The sequence below is a fragment of the Ixodes scapularis genome, unplaced genomic scaffold (genome assembly GCF_016920785.2).
Source record: "Ixodes scapularis isolate PalLabHiFi unplaced genomic scaffold, ASM1692078v2 PGA_scaffold2__306_contigs__length_199485367, whole genome shotgun sequence".
NCBI lineage: Eukaryota > Metazoa > Arthropoda > Arachnida > Ixodida > Ixodidae > Ixodes > Ixodes scapularis.
This window is the reverse complement of record NW_024609857.1, coordinates 126818246-126841140: the sequence shown is the minus strand read 5'-3', so window position 1 is coordinate 126841140 and position 22895 is coordinate 126818246. Positions and strand designations below refer to the sequence as shown.

Sequence of the window (22895 nt, the reverse complement as noted above, 5' to 3'; positions counted from 1 at the left end):
AAATACTTTTCTCTCAAAGTAAGAAGTCGCAATAACTGCGTCGCACCACAGGGGTACACCGTGCCGAGCTTCGCGAAAGGGGCTCGGTAGAGGTGCTGTATCTATTACACCACCAATATAACGCAACATGTTTTTAATTGATATTAACCCCCAAATAGAGTAGAATGACTGGTCAGAGTTAAAAAAAAAAAATCGAGAATGGGATTTTGTTTTAATCGCCCTTAAATTATTTTTATTTTGGTGCTTGTCTCGTGTTTGCTTGCCAAAATCTCCCCAAGCCGTACTTAAATAAATTTGAATTTTAGTGAATGTACTTCCATTTATATGCAGTGTATTTACCTAAAGTATGACGTTTCTGGCTAAATTATTTCCTAAGACACAGGCCTGCAAAGTTGGGGGAAAAACGGTCAAGGAGCCGAAATTGATGTTATTTATTTATTTTTTAAAACATACTAAACTATAACAATATTTTTTTCGTATTGCTAAGTAGATATAGATTGTGCTAAAATATTATAAAACTCACCTAAGAAGTATAACTTTAGTTATTAATCACGAAAGTTGCCCCCTCCGGCTATGCAAGCAAATGCGACATTCCACCTCTACGTGATGTACGATTTCTTGCGTCCGACAATTTTTTTTCTTGGTGAAATAATTCTTATTTTGTTTATTTTGGACATCGGGAAATCACATATAAAATTATGAAGCAAATTAAAAAGGTCGAGCAGCCACCCCCTGTTCGATCTTATCTGACATCACCCTGTAGATATCGCTTATCCAAGTTTTGTTCCATCGGCATAGCGAAACCGAAACTACCGGCTTGAGCAGTTTGGCAGCACTGTTTAATCAGCGGCGCGTCGACGGCATGACGTAGACCTCGTCGCGCACTCCTGAGCCGACGCACTGATACGGCCGGCTCAGTCGCGCGTAGAGTTTCAAAAGAGAAGGTAAGTTGCACTTTTTCTTTTTTACCTCCGAACTTCGTAAATATGCACGAAATGTAGGAACTGTTAATGTGTATTTATAAATTTGTCGGCTGAAAAGCGAATCCGACTGCTATAAATAATACGACGCGATCAGTGCCGGCGCAGCGTAGCTGCAGTTGCTTCTTGCTCGCGGACCAAGAGAAAAAGAAATAATGGGTGACAGATGAACAGATGGCACCCACAAGCGGTCTAAGCTGAGGGGCTGTTATGTGTACGCTAGTTAGAGCTGCGGCGACCTGCGATCGAGCGGCGACTTTTTGATATCATCCGCGTTTCTGGTACTTCAAGACCTCTTCATAGCTGTTCCGGACTTATGTATACTACGCCCAAGGTACAGACAATTGCTAGTGTGTCGTGCCGGTTTGTGCCCCATGCCTGCGAGTCCGTGCATTATGTTCCTGAAGGCAACTTTGCCAGCGTGCGTGGCCATTGCAGGGGCTTCCGCCATGTGCGGCGCCTAGATGCCCTGCTTGCAAACGTGTAGGGCGCGGTCGGCTCGAGTGTCATGCAGCGTTCATCCTCGTTTCCACCTCCGGCGAAAGAAGAACTATATAAACCGCGACCAAAAAAGCATGACGATAATAGCCGACGTATTCAGACGATAGCGCAGCGCACAACGCAAGTTGTTTGCTTGTCACTCGCGAAAAACACTTCTGATTGCGTGAGGGAGCTTCACGTGAACGCAGCGTATCACTTACCGTGTTCAGCATGCTATTTAAAACAAAGATTTTGGTCGTTTTAATGTTTCAGTATGTTTGCCATCATGTAATCGGACAAGCGTGGTAGCGTGTTCTCTAATTTGCTCTCATTTTTCTGTTTTTAGTTGAGAGTCAATGCCTGTCTTGTGCTGTGTTTCTTTGAGCGCAGCTCTTAGGTGCCCGTTTCCGGCTTGAGCGGCGCCGCCGTCGCCGTCACCGTCAGCGTAACCACTCGGTGCATTATGGGATATGTCCCATAATGCACCGCGCGGGACCCTCGTGACTTCCCTCGTGACGTCACGTGTGACATCACGAGAGTCCCACGCGGTGCCATAGGGGACATTTCCCATGATGCACCGCGCGGAGAGCAGAACGGGAAGGAGGGGACGAGGAGGGGGAGGAGGGGGAGGGACTTGAAGGATAAGGGGAGGAGGAAGAGGTGAAGGAGGAAGAGGAAGAGGAGGGGGAGGAGTAGCAGCGAGGATGAGGAGGAGGGAGGAGGGTATACCGTCCCCTCAGAACCCTTCCTACTCCCCCTCAAGAGCTGCGCTCTAATAGACCGATCTCACCAGCCGGTTTGACTACGCCACCGCTGCCGCAATGAATCGAGGGAACTTTAGTCTTTTTGCACGTGCGACAACCCCGCTGGAGCTCTGCGCGTGTGGAGAACGAGACGACACGAACCCTCGCATGCACGGCCGTCTGCCTCCTGTGAACTAAAGTTATGGCAGTGACACGCATGCGCCGAACGCCTAGTGAGATCGGTCTATTCAGCGTTACAGGGTGTTGTAAACGTCTTTCATTTTTTCCTTCCTCGTAACTACCAACTGGCCCAGTCTTCAACTCGCGGTAAGCACCCCTTGCCGTCAGCAGATTCGCAGAACTGCACGGGAAACGAAGCGTCCGCGGCGTCCGTACGAGAGCATAGGACGAAACCTACGTCATTGCGGAGTGTTGCTTCGCTAGCTCACCCGGTGCTAGCGTTGCTCACCCGCTTTCGGGCCGCTAACCCAGCTGGAAGAACATTTTTAATATCGGTTTTAATCAGAAATGCGGCGTCTGTTGAACGTGATATTTTGTGAATTGAAACGTGATATTTTAACCCGCTAAAGCGATATCAGCCATTTGTATAGGATAGATTTTTGAGTGGAGTTGTCGTTTAAGCAAAATGAGAACTCCAATCCCCCAAAAGATTAAGTATTGTGATGCTTTTGATACAATATTTCGTCAACAATGTTATACATCCTGCTTGAAAGTTTTCGCAAATACGAACAAGCCCGAAAACTTTCGGACTCTTGAGACTCGAGCAAAAACGTAAAAATGCCCCTTGCGCTATCGCGCGTAACGTCTGCAATAAATTTTTTTTGCCCACTTGTTTTTTTTACCTATTCGAGAAACATTAGGAATTGAAGTTCCTAATTTTTTAATATATATATATATATATATATATATATATACACAGTGGGCATGGTGGCATAGGAGTCAAGGGCCAAAGGCGTATATATATATATATATAACGAAGTGAAAAACTTACGGCAAGAAACAACAGCGGAAGTTTAATCGACAGTTTCGCCGAGAGACTCGGCTTCGTCAGGATATATATATATATATATATATATCTATCATAACCTGCTTAAACTTTGTCATCCGAGAACCACAGACACACACGAACTTTGACAAGCTCATTATTTTATTATCTCTGAAAAGCGTCGTTAGTGGCGCTGCATACACTTTTCTTCGGTACGCTAACGCAAGGCTTGTAGTTTGTTCCTAAAATGGTCTCATGGAACGCGCTTTAGAAGTATACACCGGATCCAGGTGTAGCGGGCCGCTCATGGGCAGATCGAGGGCCTCAGACATCACCACCTGAAATAACCAAGGCCCTCAAACAGCTGCCTCTATTTCCCCGCAACTTCATCACACGCGGATGGCACAAACTAGGCAACTGTGCCCGAGCTCGACGCCGTGCGTCCTTAAACGCATTGAGAGGACGTCCGGCCCAGCCGAAAGGTTGCGCAGTACTCGTGTCGAATTTGTATCTCTTTGTCACCCAGCCCACCAGAACCAGTGCCAGGCGATCAACTGACTTGGTTTTATTCTTGTGCAATAGGCCGTCAACTGTCACCTCTGCTTCTGTAATACCAGGCATAAGCGACCACGAAGCAGTTGTAGCGACAATAAAATGTTCAAATGTACCACGATATAGAAGCCAACCAAAAAAGGTTTACATGTTTGGCACAGCTGACTTTAATGGCCTAGCTTTTGATCTTATGGATTTTTTGCCTCGGTTTGAGGTACAAAGTGTATCTACCGATAAAAACGCATTGTGGAATTTATATAAAGATAAGATAAATGAACTGCTTGACATTTACGTAACGACTAAGATAGTCAGTGCGAGGCGCAAGCAAGATAAGCCTTGGATGATTTCGGAAATGAGACGTTGAATATATAGAAAAAAACGTATTTTCGCACGGTATAAAAACACTAACGATCCATCTACACGCGATCATCTTAATGAGCTTCAACCGGAGCTCGAAACTAAAATAAAAAATGCAAAGTCTGATTATTTCTCCTCATTTGGTTAAAAAATTAAAGATTGCCCTCAGGACCTCTGGAAATATGTTAAATCTCAACGCAAAGATTTAACGGGTGTCCCTCCAAGTGATTGGAAACGTTTTTGTAACAGACGACAGCCTAAAAGCAACTGAATTCAATGGGTATTTCAAGTCTGTCTTCTCAACTTCAACACCTGCGTCTCTACCTCCAACTGTTGACGTAATTAATGATGCTCTGGACGACATTACCTTTGATCATAACGGCATACGTAAATTATTAAGCAATGTCAGACTGCGAAAGGCCACCGGACCGGACGGAATCCCCAGAATTGTTTTGAAATCATGTGCTGACATCGTCGCGTCATATCAAATCATACTATACACGAAATAGTTAGAAAGCGGCTGTCTCCTTGATGACTGGAGAAGCGGAAATGTAGTTCCAATACACAAGAACGGCGCACAAAATAATGTAAGCAACTATAGGCTAATATCGCTAACGAGTGAATGCTGCAAAATAATGGAACATATTATCTATTCAAGCCTTGTGCGTCCATCTAAATAACCGTAACTTCTTTTCTACAGTTCAGCACGGTTTTCGTCAAGGTTTATCATATAATACACAATTACTCGAATTTTATCACGACCTTGCTTACTCGTTTAATGGATAAAGGTTCTCAGACTGCTTGTATTTTTTTGGATTTTAAGAAAGCATTTGATGCAGTCGACCACTCGCTTCTGATTCGCAAGCTACGTAGTCTGAACATCGATACAAAAGTTCTGCAATGGATAGCAAATTATCTCGGTGACAGGAAACAACGTGTCGTCAATAACGGAATTCACTCATCATATGTAGCCGTAACATCGGGTGTACCAAAAGATTCAGTTCTAGGCCCCCTTCTTTTTCTAATTTTTATAAATGATATTACAAACGGAATCTTATCTCACATCAGGTTGTATGCGGACGATTGTGTTTTGTATATAGAAATACGCGGAGACGCACATGTTGAAGTTCTACAGAGTGACATTCCCCGCAGGGGGCACCTGTGAAAGCTGGTGTTTGGAGAGTGGCGTCTCCACGGACCCCGAGCCCCGCAGGGGGCGCCTGCACCTTAGGTGCTAGGTGCTTGGTGAGTAAGGACACCCCGAACCCCAGCCATATTGGCTACATTACGGACCCTGAGTAACAAGTGGGTAAGACCCACCCACGTCTGGCTGTGCGTGGCGAGCCCGTGTCCAGGGAAAAGGGCATCCTGGTGGTTGAGCCGAGCCCGGGGCAGGATTGGACCCTTCGGGGCCCCCCGGGCGAGGCAACACACCACTTTGGCCCCTGCTTCCTGTAGACGGGAGTCCTGGTAAGGCTTGGCCAGGATGATTCAGTCTAGTCGCCTTTTCTTCTACTATCCCCTCCAATCTTTTACCTTTACCTTTCCTGCTCCTTTTATTTCTCTCTCATTTCTCTTACTTCATTTTCACCCCTTTTTGGCGGCAAGGGCTAACCTTGGGTGGCAATAGACCTCTGTCTTGACCCACACTTGGGTATAGTTTCCCGGCAGCACTGTTAGCGTACGTCTCCAGCCAAGCTCTTCTTGTTATGGTGCGTTACCTAACCCCTTGTTGGGCTCGGTGGTGGGCGGTGCACCGCGGATTCTGAACATTCTTTGCCGTCTTATGGCACCCCTCCGTTCTAAACCCTCTGATCGACCCCTGAGAAGGGGTCGGACCGAAGTAAAACTGAATTATAAGTCTTCGCCGGTACAGAACACTTTTAGCCGATTCCTTGTTATGTACTCTAAACAAGAAGAAAAACCTCTTGCGAAGTTGTCACCTTTTCTGATCGCGAAAACCCTAGAAACCCTTGTAGGCAAAAACTTCAAAGCAAAGAAGCTAGTATCTGGTGACTTGCTTGTTGAAGTGGAAAATGGCACACAGAGTGCTGCCCTCTTGGACCTAAACACGGTTTCTGAATATAGAGTCTCCGTCACTCCACATCGAACCTTAAATAGTTGCCAAGGAGTAATTTCCGAGGATGATTTGCTAGAGTCAACTAACGAGGAGATTTTGGAAGGTCTTTTCAGTCGAGGAGTAACGGCAGTACGATGAATCCTGCTTCGTAAAGACGGAAACGAGCGACCAACAAAACATAATTCTTACATTCTCTTCCACGGTGCTGCCACAAAGTATCAAGGCGGGCTACCTCCACTGTAAGGTGCGCCCATACGTCCCGAACCCGAGACGCTGCTTCAAGTGGCAACGGTTTGGTCATGGCTCTGCCACCTGCCGCGGAAAAACAACCTGCTCAAAGTGTGCATGCACAGACCACCCAACAGATACGTGTGGCAGCTCAACCTCTAAGTGCATCAACTGCACTGGTGCCCATCCTGCTTACTCGCGATCGTGTCCAAAGTTTAAAGAGGAGAAAGAAATTTTAACCTTAAAAACAAAGGAAAACTTGACCTACCATGAAGCACGAAAACGATTTTCGTTCTTTCAAGGAGGAACGTACGCCGAGGCGGTCGTCAGGGGGACTAGGTCGCTGTCAAAGGCATCAGTGGGTACCCAGTATAGTCTTCGAGACATTGAGTGCCCACCCAGTCCCCACACCCCTACAAAGACTTCTATGGGATCTCAGACGCCTGAGGCCCCACAAAAGCTCACGAAGTCCAAGGCGTTTCCGCAACGCCTGGCCCCGAAGGTTCGGGTGGTGCTTGACCCCACCCGTTCCAAGGGTTCGAAAGGGATCCCCTCCTTCCTCTACACAGGGGGTGAAGGAGGCCATGGAGGTCAATGTCCCATCCACCGAGGGTAGCATGGGAACTACCACAACTGTGCCTTAATGCTCGAAGGCAGGCAGTGTTTCCTCAGCTGTCCTAAAAAGCCAGCGCAGGCATCCCATGTTCCTGCCGGTCCGTCAGGCAGAGGCCGGGCACAGCCCACTCGCCTGACCGACAATCCGAGAAAGCCGGGTCACTCTGACGAGGCAGTCTCGTTGAAGGGCCCAGAGGTATCAACGGAAGAGAAAATGGAAGGGGCCAGTCCAGCTTCAGATGACGACTTGCTTCCTTCGGGAGCGGAGTCCTTGTCGTCTTCCGCGGGTGAGCCCGCAGAACGACAGAAGGACAATGCTAGGAAGAAAAGAAATATTCCTCGGATTTTAGCTCCGAAAGAAAATTAGCTGAACTATATATAGGTATCTTTTTAACTTTTTTATACGTTTTTAGGGGATTTCACTAAAAGGCAGCCACACCGATATTTTTATGCACTTTTGCCCAGGACTTTTTATCGATTTTAAATAATTTTTATGGGTCATCTCTCTTTTATGCAATGGAACTGTCGAGGTCTCCTACGCAACATTGATGACAATAGTTTTTTTCTTAGTGATCTACGACCGATAGCTCTGGCTTTGCAGGAGACTCATTTGAATTCCAGTCATTGAAATGTTTTACGGTCCTATCACACCTTTCGTAAAGACCGCCCATCATCTCATTCAACCGGTGGTGTGGCAGTTGTTGTGCAGAGAGCGGTGACATGTGCCGAGGTGCCCCTGGGCACTGCGCTCGAGGCAGTGGCTGTGAGGGTTCTGACCGACCGTTTAATCAGTGTTGTTTCATTGTACCTTCCGCCACAGATCACAGTGCACATGCGTGAGCTTCAAAAGCTCATTGCCCAACTACCACAACCCTTTTTAATATTAGGGGATTTTAACGCTCATCACACCATGTGGGGCAGTGTGCGAGTTGATTCGCGTGGAGAACTCATAGAACGACTTTTATTGTCATCGAATCTTTGTCTTTTAAACACAAAATCTCCAACCTTTTTTAGTGATGCACATAACTCCTTCACCTGCATCGATTTATAGTTATCATCGCCATCTCTGCTTCCTTGTTTTTCTTGGAAGGTTTTAGAAAACCCATTCGGGAGCGACCACTTCTCCATTGTCGTAGAGAGCCTTGCTGCTGTTAGTACTCTTTTAGAATGTGCGCCGAGATGGTGCCTTGACAAAGCGGATTGGGAACTCTTTTGCTCATCTGCAACATTTGATATTTCTTTATTATCAGTCTTGTCTCCAGATGATGCTACAGCCTATGCTACTGAGAAGATAATTGAGGCTGCAGAACAATCTATTCCTCGCACCTCTGGGAAATTACCAAAAAAGTGTAGGCCATGGCGGACTGAAGAATGTTCCACGACAATGAAGAAACAAGACAAAGCTTGGGGCATGTCTTGGTGGTACCCCACGGTAAATAACAAGATCGAATTCAAAAGGCGAAAAGCTCAAGCCCGCTGGACCAGAAGGCAAGCAAAAAAGAAATCGTGGACGAAATATGTCTCTTCACTGAACAGCTTTGTCCCCGCAAAGGAGGTGTGGGACCCTTATCGCAAAGTCAGGGGGGATTACCGCTGTTTTATTATCCCTCCATTGTTCAAGACTGTTCTCACATCACTGAAAGACTTGGGCAATACTCTTGGCGTTCACTTCCAGAGGGTTTCGAGTTCTGAAAACTACAGTGCCACTTTTAAGCAGTTTAAAATGAAAGCAGAATGCGAGCGAATAGTTGTGTCGGGGGCAACCTCTACACCATACAACCAGCCCTTTACGCTCCGTGAACTGGAGTTGGCTCTTGACATCAGGAAACAGTCTGCCCCAGGCCCTGATTTCATCCACTATGAGATGCTTCGTAAGCTGCCCCTACAACATCTGCTTAGTTTTTTCAACCTTCTCTGGGAAAGAGCTTACTCCCTGAATCCTGGAAAAGAGCACATGTTATACCCCTCTTGAAAGCTGGCAAAGACCCCTCTCTTTGCTCGAGCTACCACCCAATCGCCCTTACGAGTTGTCTTGGTAAGACGTACGAAAGACTTATCAACAAACGGCTGGTGTTTTTTCTTGAAGAACAAAACCTATTTGATAACAATCAGTGTGGTTTCCGCCAAGGCCGGTCTACTCTAGATCACCTCGTGCACCTCGAGACGAGGATCCAGGAGGCTTTTGTAAAGAGGCAGCACTGTGTGTCTGTGTTTTTTGACCTGGAGAAGGCGTATGACACGACCTGAAGATATGGAATCATGCGAGACCTTTATGCCTGCGGAGTACGGGGCCGCATGTTGCGTTGTATAAAAGCTTTTCTGACTGGGCGGACCTTTCAGGTTTGCCTAGGCACCACATTATCGGACACATTTGTTCAAGAAAATGGGGTTCCTCAGGGGGCATCCTGAGTGTCACATTATTTGTTTTAAAGATTAACACCCTAGCTCAAATACCGCCACCTTCCATTGAACATTCATTGTATGTAGACGACCTCGAGATATCGTTTTCCTCTTGTAATCTGTACAGCTGTGAACGCCAGCTGCAGCTAGCAATTAATAAGATCAGTAAGTGGGCCGACGAAAATGGCTTCAGGTTTTCATCCGGGAAAACGGTGTGCGTTCCATTTTCTCTTCGACGAGGGCTGTCCCTTGATCCAGTGTTGGAATCGAACAGAGCCCCTATACCAGTTAAAGCCGAGCATAAGTTTCTGGGTGTCATATTTGATAAGAGGTTGAATTTTATCTCTCACTTAAAGGAACTGAAACAAAAGTGCCTGAAATCCCTAAACATCTTGAAAATTTTGCCACATAAAACTTGGGGCTCTGGCAGACTATGCCTGCTACGCTTGTATAACGCTTTGGTACGATCCCGTCTTGATTATGGTGCCGTCGTGTACAACTCAGCGCGACCATCCTCCCTGAAGATGTTGGACCCGGTACACCACCTTCGCTTGCGCCTTGCTACGGGTGCATTTCGGACATCGCCTGTTTTAAGCTTGTACGCGGACTCTCACCAGATGCCCCTTTCCAAGCGACGGCAGTACCTGGGCTTGAGCTATACTTCCAGGGCCGGTTTGCTCATCTTGCGGCTGCGGACGCGGCCGCGGCTAGGAGGGATTTTTACGTCACGTGACCAGCTCCATGGGGATAAGGAAGTACCTAGCGTCCCTGCCTAATGGCGGAGAGATCCGCATCGCTTCCAGCACAAAAGCCTAATTTCGCTCGCAGAAACTGATTGGAGGGACTTTGAACTGGAATCTAATTGACCGCCCCTTTATACTGTAAGAGCGGCAGGTAAAGTTACGGCCAGGGAGGGCAAATAGGAGCCAAAATAAAGAAAAAACCACACGAGATAAAAGCGGTAGCAGTATTTTGTATACCTCCGCCGGCGCCGCGCCTCGCGCCTCTGTTGTGGTCGAGAGGTTAAAGCGCCGGTACTTGTCGTCGCGGCGTGAAAGTTCCGGGTTCAAATCGCACTAGGGACTTTTTTTTTTGTATTTTGCGCGTGTTTTACTTTTGAACTGTGACCCGTTTTTGGAAATCGTCCACTTGCACTACTGCGCCTTACACGCTTTTACTGTTAGTCCCACCTGGTCAATCGAAACACCGGGAAGAAGAAAAAAAAGATCAACGCAAGTTAACGCGCTAATGCAATCATTTCGTAATGTTCATTAAAAGGAAACCAAGCTAACAGCATCAGTATGGCTTTCACACAAGCGGAGCCGAAACAAGCATCCTTTCCCCCGCGTTTACAATTTTATCTGTTTTCAAATAACGCTCTTGCTGCGATTCCTTTCGATAACAAGAGACGCCTATTTAGGACTAATAAAAACTGCAGTTGTAGCAATTAAAGAAAAATAAAACAAGCAAAAGAAAAAAAAAAAAAAGACTAGCAGCTGTGGATACATTGATTGAGCAAAATCCTACAGGCAAGGCAGCAGGTCAAACGTCTGAGAAAGTAGTAAAACTGAACTAAATATTACAAAACGATTGCCACAACAAAATGTAAAGAGTATAAATATACTTTTTATCTCATTCCATGCAAGTAAAAGTATGATCTCTTTTAGTTCAGTTTTACTACTTTCTCAGACGTTTGACCTGCTGCCTTGCCTGTAGGATTTCGCTCAATCAATGTATCCACAGCTGCTAGTCTTTTTTTTTTTGCTTGTTTTATTTTTTTTAATTGCTACAACTGCAGTTTTTATTAGTCCTAAATAGGCGTCTCTAGTTGTTGAAAGGAATCGTAGCAAGAGCGTTATTTGAAAACAGATAAAATTGTGAACGCTGGGGAAAGGATGCTTGTTTCGGCTCCGCTTGTGTGAAAGCCATACTGATGCTGTTAGCTTGGTTTCCTTTTAATGAACATTACGAAATGATTGCATTAGCGCGTTAACTTGCGTTGATCTTTTTTTTCTTCTTCCCGGTGTTTCGATTGAACAGGTGGGACTAACAGTAAAAGCGTGTAAGGTGCAGTAGTGCAAGTGGATGATTTCCAAAAAAGGATCACAATTCAAAAATAAGACAAGCGCAAAATACAAAAAAAAAAAGAAGTTCCTAGCGCGATTTCAAGCCGGAACTTCCACGCCGCGACGACAAGTACCGGCGCTTTAACCTCTCGACCACAACAACCACAATTTATATACCGGCGGAGGTATATAAAAACACCGCTGCCGCTTTTATCTCGAGTGGTTTTTTCTTTATTTTGGCTCCTATTTGCCCTCCCTGGCCGTAACTTTACCTGACGCTCCTACAGTATAAAGGGGCGGTCAATTAGATTCCAGTTGAAAGTCCCTCCAATTAGTTTCTGCAAGCGAAATTAGGCTTTTGTGCTTGAAGCGATGCGGATCTCTCCGCCATTAGGCAGGGACGCTAGGTACTTCCTTGTCCTCATGGAGCTGGTCACGTGACGTAAAAATCCCTCCTGGCCGCGGCGGCGTCCACAGCCGCAAGATGAGCAAACCGGCCCTGGATTTTGTCTGATCCTCACCATCCAACCTTTTTTGCTCTCCAGCAATCGCAATTCGCTCGCCTTTTTTAAAATAAACCAAGCATTGTGCGGCCATTGAGCTTTCGTGTTCACAGTGATCAGTCATCTCTCGGTCTCGACCTTCATGGCATTAACCTTCTCCAAAAGGCCGAGAGTATTCCCCCTTGGAAAATGCTTCCAGTATCATGCGACTGGTCATTCACACGGTATAGCAAGCATAATGTCTCCGTTCCGCTTATTCAACAAGAATTTCTTGGCTTACAGAATAAATATGACGACTATACTCAATTTTATACAGATGGCTCCAAGACCTTTTTTGCAGAGGGATCGGCTGTTTATTCTGAGGTTTTCATACAGGCCCAGCGGCTTAGCTGCATGGCTAGTATTTTTACTGCTGAGCTATACGGTGTTCTCCTTGCAATCGAGTATATCACCACCAGCAAAACAATGAAGGCAATTCTTTTTGTAGACTCCCAAAGTGTTATCGTTCCCCTCTGCTCTGTAAGAGATACAAAAAACATGCTCGCTAAGCTAATACACTATAAAATCAATCGCTGCTTAGAGCGTGGGTTCGTTATCAAATTCTGCTGGATCCCAAGCCATGTTGGGATCAAGGGCAATGAGAAAGCAGACCAGCTGGCTTCCTCCGCAAGCAATGTTCTAGAAAGCCGACGGGGCATACCCTTTCAAGATATCATACCCCTCCTTAGGAAAGCTCTCCTCGATGCTTGGCAATCTGAGTGGAACCTAGAGAGTGCAAATAAGCTGCATGCTATTAAGCCAGTTTTGGGGTTGTGGGAGAATTCATCTCGTAAAAACCGTTTTCATGAGGTTCTCTTGTGCCGTCTTAGAATCGGCCACACCTTCATAACTCACGGACATCTTCTTTGGGGAGAAGACGCTTCAAGCTGCGAGCATTGCGGTGAACCTTTGACAATTTTGCATATTTTGTGTGCCTGTCCAGGCTTTGTGCAGAACCGGCTTGCCTGTTTTCCAGAGCTTTTTATATATGAGATTCCTTTCCATCCAACACTTTTGTTAGGCCCGAACATCCCATCATTCCATTCAATCTGGTCCTCAACTTTTTGCAAGCAAGCGGCCTTCTATACAAACTTTAAGTACTGCACTTTCTGTTCACCATAAATATATAAAACATCAGCTTCATGAGTGCTCTCAATTACCATTACTGTGAGTCGCATTAGGCTTGTAGTCTGGCGCAGCATGGCCTTCGTCGCTTTTGCGCCATTAAACCGTTAATCATCATCATCATCATACAGAGTGACCTTGATAGAATTTTAGGGTGGTGCGACAGATGGAAGATGTTTCTTAATACATTCAAATGTATCCATGTTAGATTTACACGAAAACGTGAAGTAATTCCTTCAGTTTTTCTTCTAACTCGCCTTTGGATCTTGCTACTGAGGCGAAATATCTTAGAGTGCGGTTGTCCAATGATCTGAGATGGAATAATTACGTCACGGGCAGGGGCGGATCCATACCTCCATTTTAGGGGGGGGGGGGGCGGTTCCTCGGTGTAAAACGGCGGGGGGGGGGGGGGGGGAGGCGGGGAGTGTTTATATTTTTTGTGGAGGTATCGTTTTTACTTAACTCTGATAACATAATAGATCTTGAGAGCTTTTGTATCGGTTTACCTGTCGGGATGAACTCTTTGAATTAAAACCTTTCGGGTGACCACGCTAGAGGTAAGTATCTCGAAAATTGTGGTGACACTATCCTTTCTGAAACTTGGGTTTCAGACCGACAGGAAAACAGAACCGAACTTTGCACAGAAGGCACCCATGCAGCCGGCAGCAAAACCTACCTGCCTTGGACGCAGTTTTTGCGATTTCCATAACGTCGAAAACATCAACTCAGTTCCTCGTGGTTCCGCGTGGGTCCCGCAATCCTAAGGAGGTAGTAAATGCTAGGAGGGGGCACGTTGAAATATATGTGAAGCCTAGTAATAAAAAAGTTTAAACGATATTGTGCCCAACGTGACCACAGATATTTCTGGTAATTGGTGCGCGTGACATGTCACGTGCGTGATGTATGGTTGATTGTAGAAGGATTCCTTGCAGGCTCGCCCGCGCTCCGTCCGGTAGGTTTTATCAGATCGAAATATAGGCGTGAAACAAGCAAGCAAGTAAGCGGTTGAGTTTATAATGCAATTAAATGCAAAGGTGCAAGCGAGGTTGAGGCGGATCACGAGCAGACGACACACCGCTGCTCGTATACGGGACGATCAGGGCAATCGCCGCAAAGGAGAAAACGAAAGCTTGACGTCGCCGGGGTGGCCGGTTACGGGATGGGTGCTTGCAGCGTGGTCGGCTACCGCAATCGTACTGGCTTTTCTTCAGCGGGTGTTACCTTTCACCGGTAAGCCCTTGGCGTATTACACACACATAGTTTTACGGTAACAGGAATTGATCGACAATTCCCTTAGATTTCCGACGTCGCCGAACAGCGGAAACAATGGTCGCGGCGGTGGCTGGACCCCATCGAACTGGGGCGTGGTGTGCTCCGTGCACTTCGAATTGTCAATAAAACATCTTTCAACCTCGAGTCAAGTGAAGAAAGGGTAAAAGCACAGGCGAGCTGGTGAAGAACTTCCATCGTAAACCGGAGACACGGAAAAATAAAAAAAACGGACAAAACAACAACAAGTCTCAATTGAGACTTGTTGTTGTTTTCTCCGTTTTTTTATTTTTCCGTGTCTCCGGTTTGCGATGGGAGAGTCAAGTGAGTTGGTTCAATTTGTCACGGCAGCTATAAAATGTCCCAGTGGACGACCTGCATAGCGGCCGCAAAGAAAGGAAAAAGCCAACACGTATTGTAGCGTGATATAACATATGAGAGCGATAATAGCGCAGTTATCATTTGCAGGGGAGCGCGGAAATCATCGCCGTAAAAATGCGTTAGTATTGGTCCAATTAAACTTGAGGAAGAAAAGGAGAAGGAAACACAAACACAAACTTCCGAGAAGGGAACAAACACAAACTTCCGACCCTTCTCGTTTTCTTCCTCAAGTTTAACTATTCATACCAACCCGCTCGTTCTGTCCTTATATTGGTCCAACCTGTCGGGTCGACACAGTTACGCAATCATGTGTGTATATAATTTATTTATTCTTGCTTTGGCTACTGCAAAAATTAGTGGCCAAAAGATAAAGATGCACGGTATATAACCCAAAAGACGCAAACAGACTTCGTTACAGCGCTGACGTTTCGCGTTGAATACTATTGTCTGCAGGATGGTAATGGTCTGTAGAAAACAAAAGGCATAATGAAGAGCAGCAGGCATAGAGTCGGTCGGCTGGGCGCGGGCCACAGTTTTGTAGCTGTGATGACTGATGAATGAAACCCACCAGACCACAGCTCCCTGCTACCCGCAACCATCAAGTACGCGACGGTCACGTGCTCGGCCGATAAGTGAGGAGGGTAAGGAGGAAAATGAAAAAGGGGCGAGGCGTCAGGGAAGCATGGATTGTGGAGGCTACGCGGCCGATGTCATGCCCTCTCCTACCCTTCTGATGTCCGCGCGTAATCCAGAGACGGCCATCTTACCCAGTGTACGTAGCGCTGCTGGGACTGCTCCGGAACTTCGCTGTTGCCAGCGGCTTCGTTCGCTCGTTTGATAAAATTAGTGGTAAAAACGTCATTCCAACCGAAATGTTCTGCACGTTTGGACTAGAAGACGGAATTACAGGCGACCTTCGCTGCCGCTGAAGCTCAATCAACTCAACATTAATTTATTAAACAACGTGCGCGACGTGTCCGAAAAGCGAAACCGAAAGAAGACGAGTCGGGAGGGCGAAAGTTTTCTCCCGTCGGCCTGGATACTGAGACAAACGTCTCTTTCGTTCCTCCCTTTTCGTAGAAGGGAGGAAGACGCGCCGTTGCTACCGTATTTCTCATTTTTTTTCTTAGAGTGTACGGATATGATATAATGTAGGGTTTCAAATCAGCAATGCTAGATTAGGGAATTAACTATTAGTAAAATAAGCGCTAATTTTTATGCCTGAATTATTATTTCAGCCTAAAAGTCAGCAAAACCAACCTCCACCTGTCAACCCGGAGAGCATTGGCGACATTAGTCGGCTGTTGCGCCATCAGAAACTTTTCGTGAGCATACGGATGCCATAGTTAGAAATTCAAAGTTTTTTTATTTCTACCTTTTTACTTAGGTAAGAGTGTTCAGTATAAGTTTGACATACTTCATGCCCATTTTCCCAATGTTAACTGGCGCTCGGTTTTGAGGAAATACATATTTGAGAGGGTTTATCCGTATTTCATAAATAAAACAAATTTTTCTGCTGCTAAGGTTACAAAAGCCACAAGAGATCTCGCCGACATCCGTATGAGAAAAGAATCTAATCGATGTACCTCGACACATACACCAGTGCATTACTGTCACTACTGTGGCAACTGCCAACGAAGTTAATGAAGTAATCGTTAAGCTTGTTGCCTAACGATTATCTGAACTGTTTAGAATGTTGGCATGGTGTTGGCATGGTGCTCCCGGAAGGTCTCTTTGGGGAGAAGTCGAGACAGCCTTCGCAAAGAACTTCAGGCAGGTGAAGAAAGTGTCCCCCAGCGAGATTAAAATGGCAGCCAAAGAATTGTGGCAACACCTGGAACTGAGCAGCCTGGCAAAAAAGGTTCAACAGGCCAAGAAGCCCCTATGCACGTTTTTCACCGCAAAAACGCACAAAGTAGAATGTCTGCTCAGGGCCATCGTGACTGAAAGAGACTCTTGGCAGAAGGAAGCGGGAGGATACTTTAGCAGGTAGCTAGACAATTTCGTACTTGGTGGCCTATTTCTATTCCGGAACTCCGAGGTGGTCTCACGGTTTTTTTTCTGAAGGAACTCAAGGTTATTGCGGAGGTTTTTCAGTAGACGTGGTAGGGCTTTTGTATTCAATGCCGCATGATCAACTGTTCCTCGCCGTTAGGCGTTACATTGAAGAAAAAGGCGAGACTTCCTTCATGAGTTCTATCGGTGTGAGCTTAGGGTCTTTAATGAAAATGCTAACTTTATATTTATCCTTAACTGTTGTGCCCTTTGATAACATCTTGTTTGCCCGAAAGCAAGGGATATGCATCGGGTCACGAGTCGTGCCAGTGTTGTGTGATATATGCTTAGCTGCATGTGACAGAGGAATATCCGAGGGCTTAGACATGGAAATGAACCTCAAAGTTTTCCGCTGCGTGGATGATGTTTTGGTGCTTGCGTCACATCCCCATGTCTGTAACGACGAAACTATCAATAGAACAATAGAGGTTTCTTACACTAAATCACATGGCCTCACATTCACCCACCAAACTATGATGTCCAAACGGCTGCAGTTGTTGGATTTAAACTTGCGCTTCGACAAGAACCCCATATGCTGGAAGTACCAGCCTCGCTCGAAGAAAAGCGTTTGGCCTTTTTCGTCTGCCCACTCCGAATTAGTGAAACGAAGGATTGTGTTGTCGTTGATATGAGCCTCCCTAGACAAGTGGTGTAGGCATAACATGGGCGAAAACTTTCTTTACCAGGTGCGACGCCTCAAAACGGTGTGTTGTCTAATGTGTTTTTTGAAAGAAGTTGCAGAAACCTTGGTTTCAAAGGCTACAAAAAGAAACGGAGGGGAAGCGGCCGACAAGAGAAAAGAGGCGAGACGGGTGGAAATCCCCTATTTCCACGTGCTGTCCCACAGCCTAAAAAGAGTCGCCGCGCACTTCGAGGTGCCCATGGGTGATTTCAGATAAGATCGACCAAAGGGTGGCTGGTCGACATTTTTAAATCAACTGATGTTTTTATATGACATTGTCTAGTGTCTGGTATAAACGAATCCACACTTAGTTTTGACCAGAAAAAAAATTTGGAGACAAGAAAAATCCTAAGGCAGGGAGAGGTGGACAGTTGCAATAACGCGCACTGATGGAGGGGGCAAGTTTGAAAGTGAATAGTTAAACCAATAAAATTAGGAGAACTTTAAAACTTTTTACAAACAAACTATGGGTACAACTTGCTTGTAATATAAAGTAATAATATTTATTAAAAATTTATTTAGTTTTCTAAAAATTGCCAAACATGCCTGCTCGAACGACAAATGGCAAACTTTGGAAATCTGTATCTCATGAAATATTTTAATCATTAATACATAACTTGCAGACATTATTTTACTAATATATGGCTATTATTGAAAAAATAAATAAGGTATCTGAGTGACACAATAGTTACAATATATTTAGGCAAACATGGGAAAAAAATCAAACAAAGAAAAATTCCAATGCGAATAAAAAAAAAAAACGCCACCTTCGATTTTTTTTAAATTTGGGTACCCTGTTATACTCTATTTCGGCATTCATTTCTATTAAAAACATGTTGCATCATTGCACTGTGAAAGAAGAAACAACTCCCCAAAGTAGGGTCCTTTTTCAAAGCCTACACTTAGCAGTGTCCTATACAAGAAGTGACTCTGAGTTCCAGTTTCATGAAACTTGCACAAATCTTTTATATAAATTTATTCAGATGAGGTCATTGATAAAAAGAGCGATCGGTCACACAGTAAAAGGGAGGAGAAACTATATACAGCATTTTACATAAGCGTACAAAGTGGTATCATATTAGAGACTAATGATTTGAGAAAAGATGATGCAGTGTGAAGTTGTACCTTCCGGTATATTTTACATCTAGAGTAAAATAAATAACTTTACTTCCACACACAAAAACAAAGATATAATAGTAAGATATTTAAGTTGGCTGTGTATTTACGATTACAAACAATTTCAGGTGACGGATGCCATAGTGCCTAACTGGAGCAGCTTCGATGCTCTCGGTGTATGAATGAATCGTGGCAAGCCGATATATTTTATCCTGCTCGAGGATAACATTTTGGGATTTTTTTTATAGTGATCAGATAAAAATTATTAGTAACCACCAACAAAAACAGTAGGTTAAATACCCCGTGAAGAAAAATGTGATAAATAAGATGTCCCTGCATTCAAAATGAGCAGTCCTTGGGAAATCAAATTCGGCACTTTACGCTAAGGTTTTCCTCGCTGTACCCATTTAATAAAGTTGCTTCCAAGCAGATCCGACTGTCCGTGCTACATATACGTCACAGGTCCCTTCTGTTGATGACTTGCTGAGCCGCCACGCGTGCCAAGACTGAATGCCAGGGAAGGCGCGCACCGTCAGCCACTCTTCTTTTTTTTTGTTCACGATACCGAACAACCTCATTTTCGTCCAGATATACAAGATGCACGCCTTTCAGTTTCTTTGATAGAACGCTCACCATTGTCCTGGCCGTCTGAATTGCGCTTACTGAACCTTCTCTCAGGTTGTTCAGCGTGGCCTGGTGCTTCACGAGTCCGCCAACTCCGTCACATGCATTTTTCCCATGTCCAGATGCAGAAAATTACCACTGGGCTTGTGGGCAATCGTCCTTTGCAAATTGGTGAAGCTGGTAGCGATTCTTGAAATGACTGGCGGCGCCGTCACTTACGTACGTCACGTACGAGTATACCGCAACGTTGTCTTCAACCCACTCCTTCACTTTTTCTAGAGCCAAGCAAGCGTGAGCGGCGTCGTGACACAGGTCCTCACTGATGATGGCAAAGCTGTTTGTAGATTTTCTTGTCGTCACTACACATGTAAATATCGAAACTTGTTTTTTTTTCCAGTGATATGCTTGCACTTCGTCAGGAAGCACGATGGTCCAGTTTTCAGCAAAGTCAAAATGAAAGACAATGCTCCCGCGTTGCATGCACTGTTTTTCATTGTAGATCGCTTTACCTTGCGTTTGCCGGATATGGTTGTGAAGTACCCAACTTCCAACCGTCACTTGGATGACTTTTAGGAAAGTCTCAGGTTCCAAAGTTTTTTTCACAAGGTCGCCGGACTCCCATGTTGCAAGCACAATCTCTTCATCCTCCGGTATATCAAGTTCCTGGAGTGTAAGAAACTGGCCTTTTGGGCAGTGATCACAGTCTCCTTGAAGGCACAGTTCTGTTGCTGGGTCGCACAGAAATGCCGAGTTCATTTCACCAGTGTTGAATGTTGAGCCTGTAACGTTCTCTAGAGCGGCCATACAAAGATAATAATTGGCGCAGCGCACACAAACGCACACTTCCTGGTGCGGAATACATTGGACCCATCTAGGGCGCAACGAATAAAATTTCGTTAGCCCAACGCCGGAATCGGGATGCTTGTCTTTGTATATACGGAAGGCCTCTCGTATTGAGCGTGTCATGAAGCGCTTTGGCACGAACGTTTTCTCTCCGTTGAGCATGACAGAGATGACGTCCTTCTGGTTGGGACTTTGGCGCGAACATTGTAGCTCGTCTTTCGTGAAGTTCTCTAGGGCAGCAGACAGGTTCTCAGGGCTCACCTTGCACCTCGTGTAAGGATCCGGCTCATACCACACGCCATGATTTTCCTTGAGTTTTCGGGATTTACTGATGAGGTACATTGAGGCCTGTGGAATCATCTTTTGAACCTCATTCTTCGTCAGTGTTGACGGCAGGAGTGTAAGCAGTTGACAACGTTCCCGGAGAGAGGTGGCGGTTTCAAAGGCCTGCCGAAAGTTGTCCACCCACTCAGTGCATGTGGAGCATGTTGGTTCGGACGAACCCGATGGTGCGTCCCTGTCGTACGCAATACGTAGCCTTGAGCGTATATTCTTGACAGCAACCTGCTCCAGTTCTGTCTGCTTTCTCTTGACATAGGCAGGCCTGTCCCGACTTCTTACGACGCTTGGTTGTCTCAGCGGCGACACATCTGTAGGTAGTATGCTGCGATTTAGATCTTCAATTGCTTCTTCAGCTGGCACAAATATGTCAGGGCACTGCTCTGAGCTTCGCATCGAGATCTCCTTAGTGGTGTGCATGAAGCAATGGTAGCACAGGTAGTCCGTCGCACTCACTTTGGTGGAACAGTCAGGCGGAAGAATTTGCTTCAACGAGTTTAGGTCCAACTCGCCAACACTTCGAAAATTCCGCTGCTTTGGTATAGTCTTTTTGTGTTTGCAAAAGTAATCTGCAGAAAACACTCGTTCGGAGCTCCAGGACGTCTTCATAATGTATACATAAATAATAGAAATTAAACCCCAACTGATGGCATATAATTGCCAAGTGAAAGAACTACTGGGTGCACAAGTGACAAGTCCGAGGCTGAGGAGCTCACTCACTGCAAACGTACATTTGAAAAGAGAAGTCACAACTGAGGCTGTCGGCAAAGCTTGATCCACGTCAAAGGAAGAAAGAGGGAAAGTCTCCAGACAAAAAATTGTGGTCAGCGGCCTTCGAAAAAGACTTTCCGGAATCGCACTGTCGTCCTTCCACGCGCTGATATGAAAGCACTTGAGCTTCTACCACGTGGTTCATGACACAGCCTGAGCCATGTCGGCGACCGGTTCGCGAGGGGTGGGCGGTGGGGTTACGTTGATGGTCACTCGGATTAGCCCTTGCTGTACTGAGCTACCGCCTGCAGTGCCTTATCGCCGGCTGGTGTCAACAACGAGAACACACACACCCTGTCTACACCAAAACTACAAGCGTTCACCGCACACGCGTCGCCGCCGCTTTTAAGCTTTTGTGAAATTGCTTTCTTTTGCCGCGGAGAACCGCCTTATCTTAACTACGCGCCTGAAATCCTTCCAGGCGGGCGTACACAATATCAAGCGTTTCGAAAAATGCCCGTGGAGTAGAACTATGGGAAAATTCGGAGCCCGCGATGTCGATATCGTCGCGTCGCCGTTGCAGTCCCCCGTTGGGGGAGGGGAGGGGGGGGGGGGGGCGGCCTTACTACGATAACATGGCGACAGCGTTTACACTCTATGTATTTACACGAGGCTCGAGTATTTGGGGATAATGCTGCCGGTTGGTGTGCCCCTTTGTGCCTGATATTATCGCCCGTGACGCCAGCGAGTGAGATGGCGACAGGCATGACTGCTCAGTAAACAGGCGTCGGCGGCCATGTTTTGCTGGTTGAAGCGAACCCCCTTGTCCTTGACAGCGAGCGGGGAAATGCGAAAAAAAGATTGTATCGGCCGTTTTGCCAGAACTAGCGACGAGTGTCGTCTGCGGTTTCCGGCAACTATTTTGCCATAATCGTGAGCTTAGCGAGGAAATGATTTTTGCTAGCCACAGAACACTACCACGCAGAAAGGGAATGCTTGAACATGTTTTTGTTCTGGATATATATTAGGGATATATATGAGAGAGAGAGAGAGAGAGATGAAGGTAGAGCGGAAGAGGGAATAGCATATAGTGTCGCAGGAGAATAAAGTAAACAAAGTTCCTAGTGGCCGATGGCTGCATGATCTTTTCTCGGATCACTAGTCCGTAATATGATACCTCTTTGTACACAGTAGTTTCTCCTTAATTTAAGTGTGTGAACGATTTCTTTAGTTATCATTGGCCTCATCTGAATAAAAATATATAAAAGATGTGTGTTGGTTTCATGAAACTGGAACGCAGAGTCAGTTCTTGTATAAAACACTGCTAAGTGTAGGCTTTGAAAAAGGACCCTACTTTGGGGAGTTGTATCTTCTTTCTCAATAAAATGATGCAACATGTTTTTAATGGAAATGAATGCCGAAACAGAGTATAACAGATTACCTAAATTTAAAAAAAATCGAGGGTGGTGTCTTATGTTTATTCGCATCGGAATTTGTCTTTGTTTGATTTTTTTTCCATGTTTGACTAAATGTATCCTAACTATTGTATCACACAGAAACCTTAGTTATTTTTTAAATATTAGCTATATATTAGTAGAATAATATCTGCAAATTATATCATAATGATTAAATTATTTCATGAGATACAGACCTCCAAAGTTTGCCATTTGTCGTTCGAGCAGGCATGTTTGTCAATTTTTA

The 22895-nt window shown here is 45.5% G+C and overlaps 1 protein-coding gene across 3 annotated transcripts in view; it reads left to right on the top strand.

Moving 5' to 3' along the window:
• The first annotated feature begins 914 nt into the window (after positions 1-914).
• The window catches only part of LOC8025833 (testicular acid phosphatase), a 71693-nt gene continuing 49712 nt past the window's right edge, over positions 915-22895 (top strand). For 2 of the 3 annotated variants that reach the window (XM_040206202.1, XM_029974921.2), the window contains exon 1: positions 915-944. The gene's annotated coding sequence lies outside the window, so the exon portion shown is untranslated. Of the gene's footprint in view, positions 945-5344; positions 5364-22895 lie in introns of those variants that run through there. The other variant, XM_040206201.1, reaches the window with a different exon arrangement.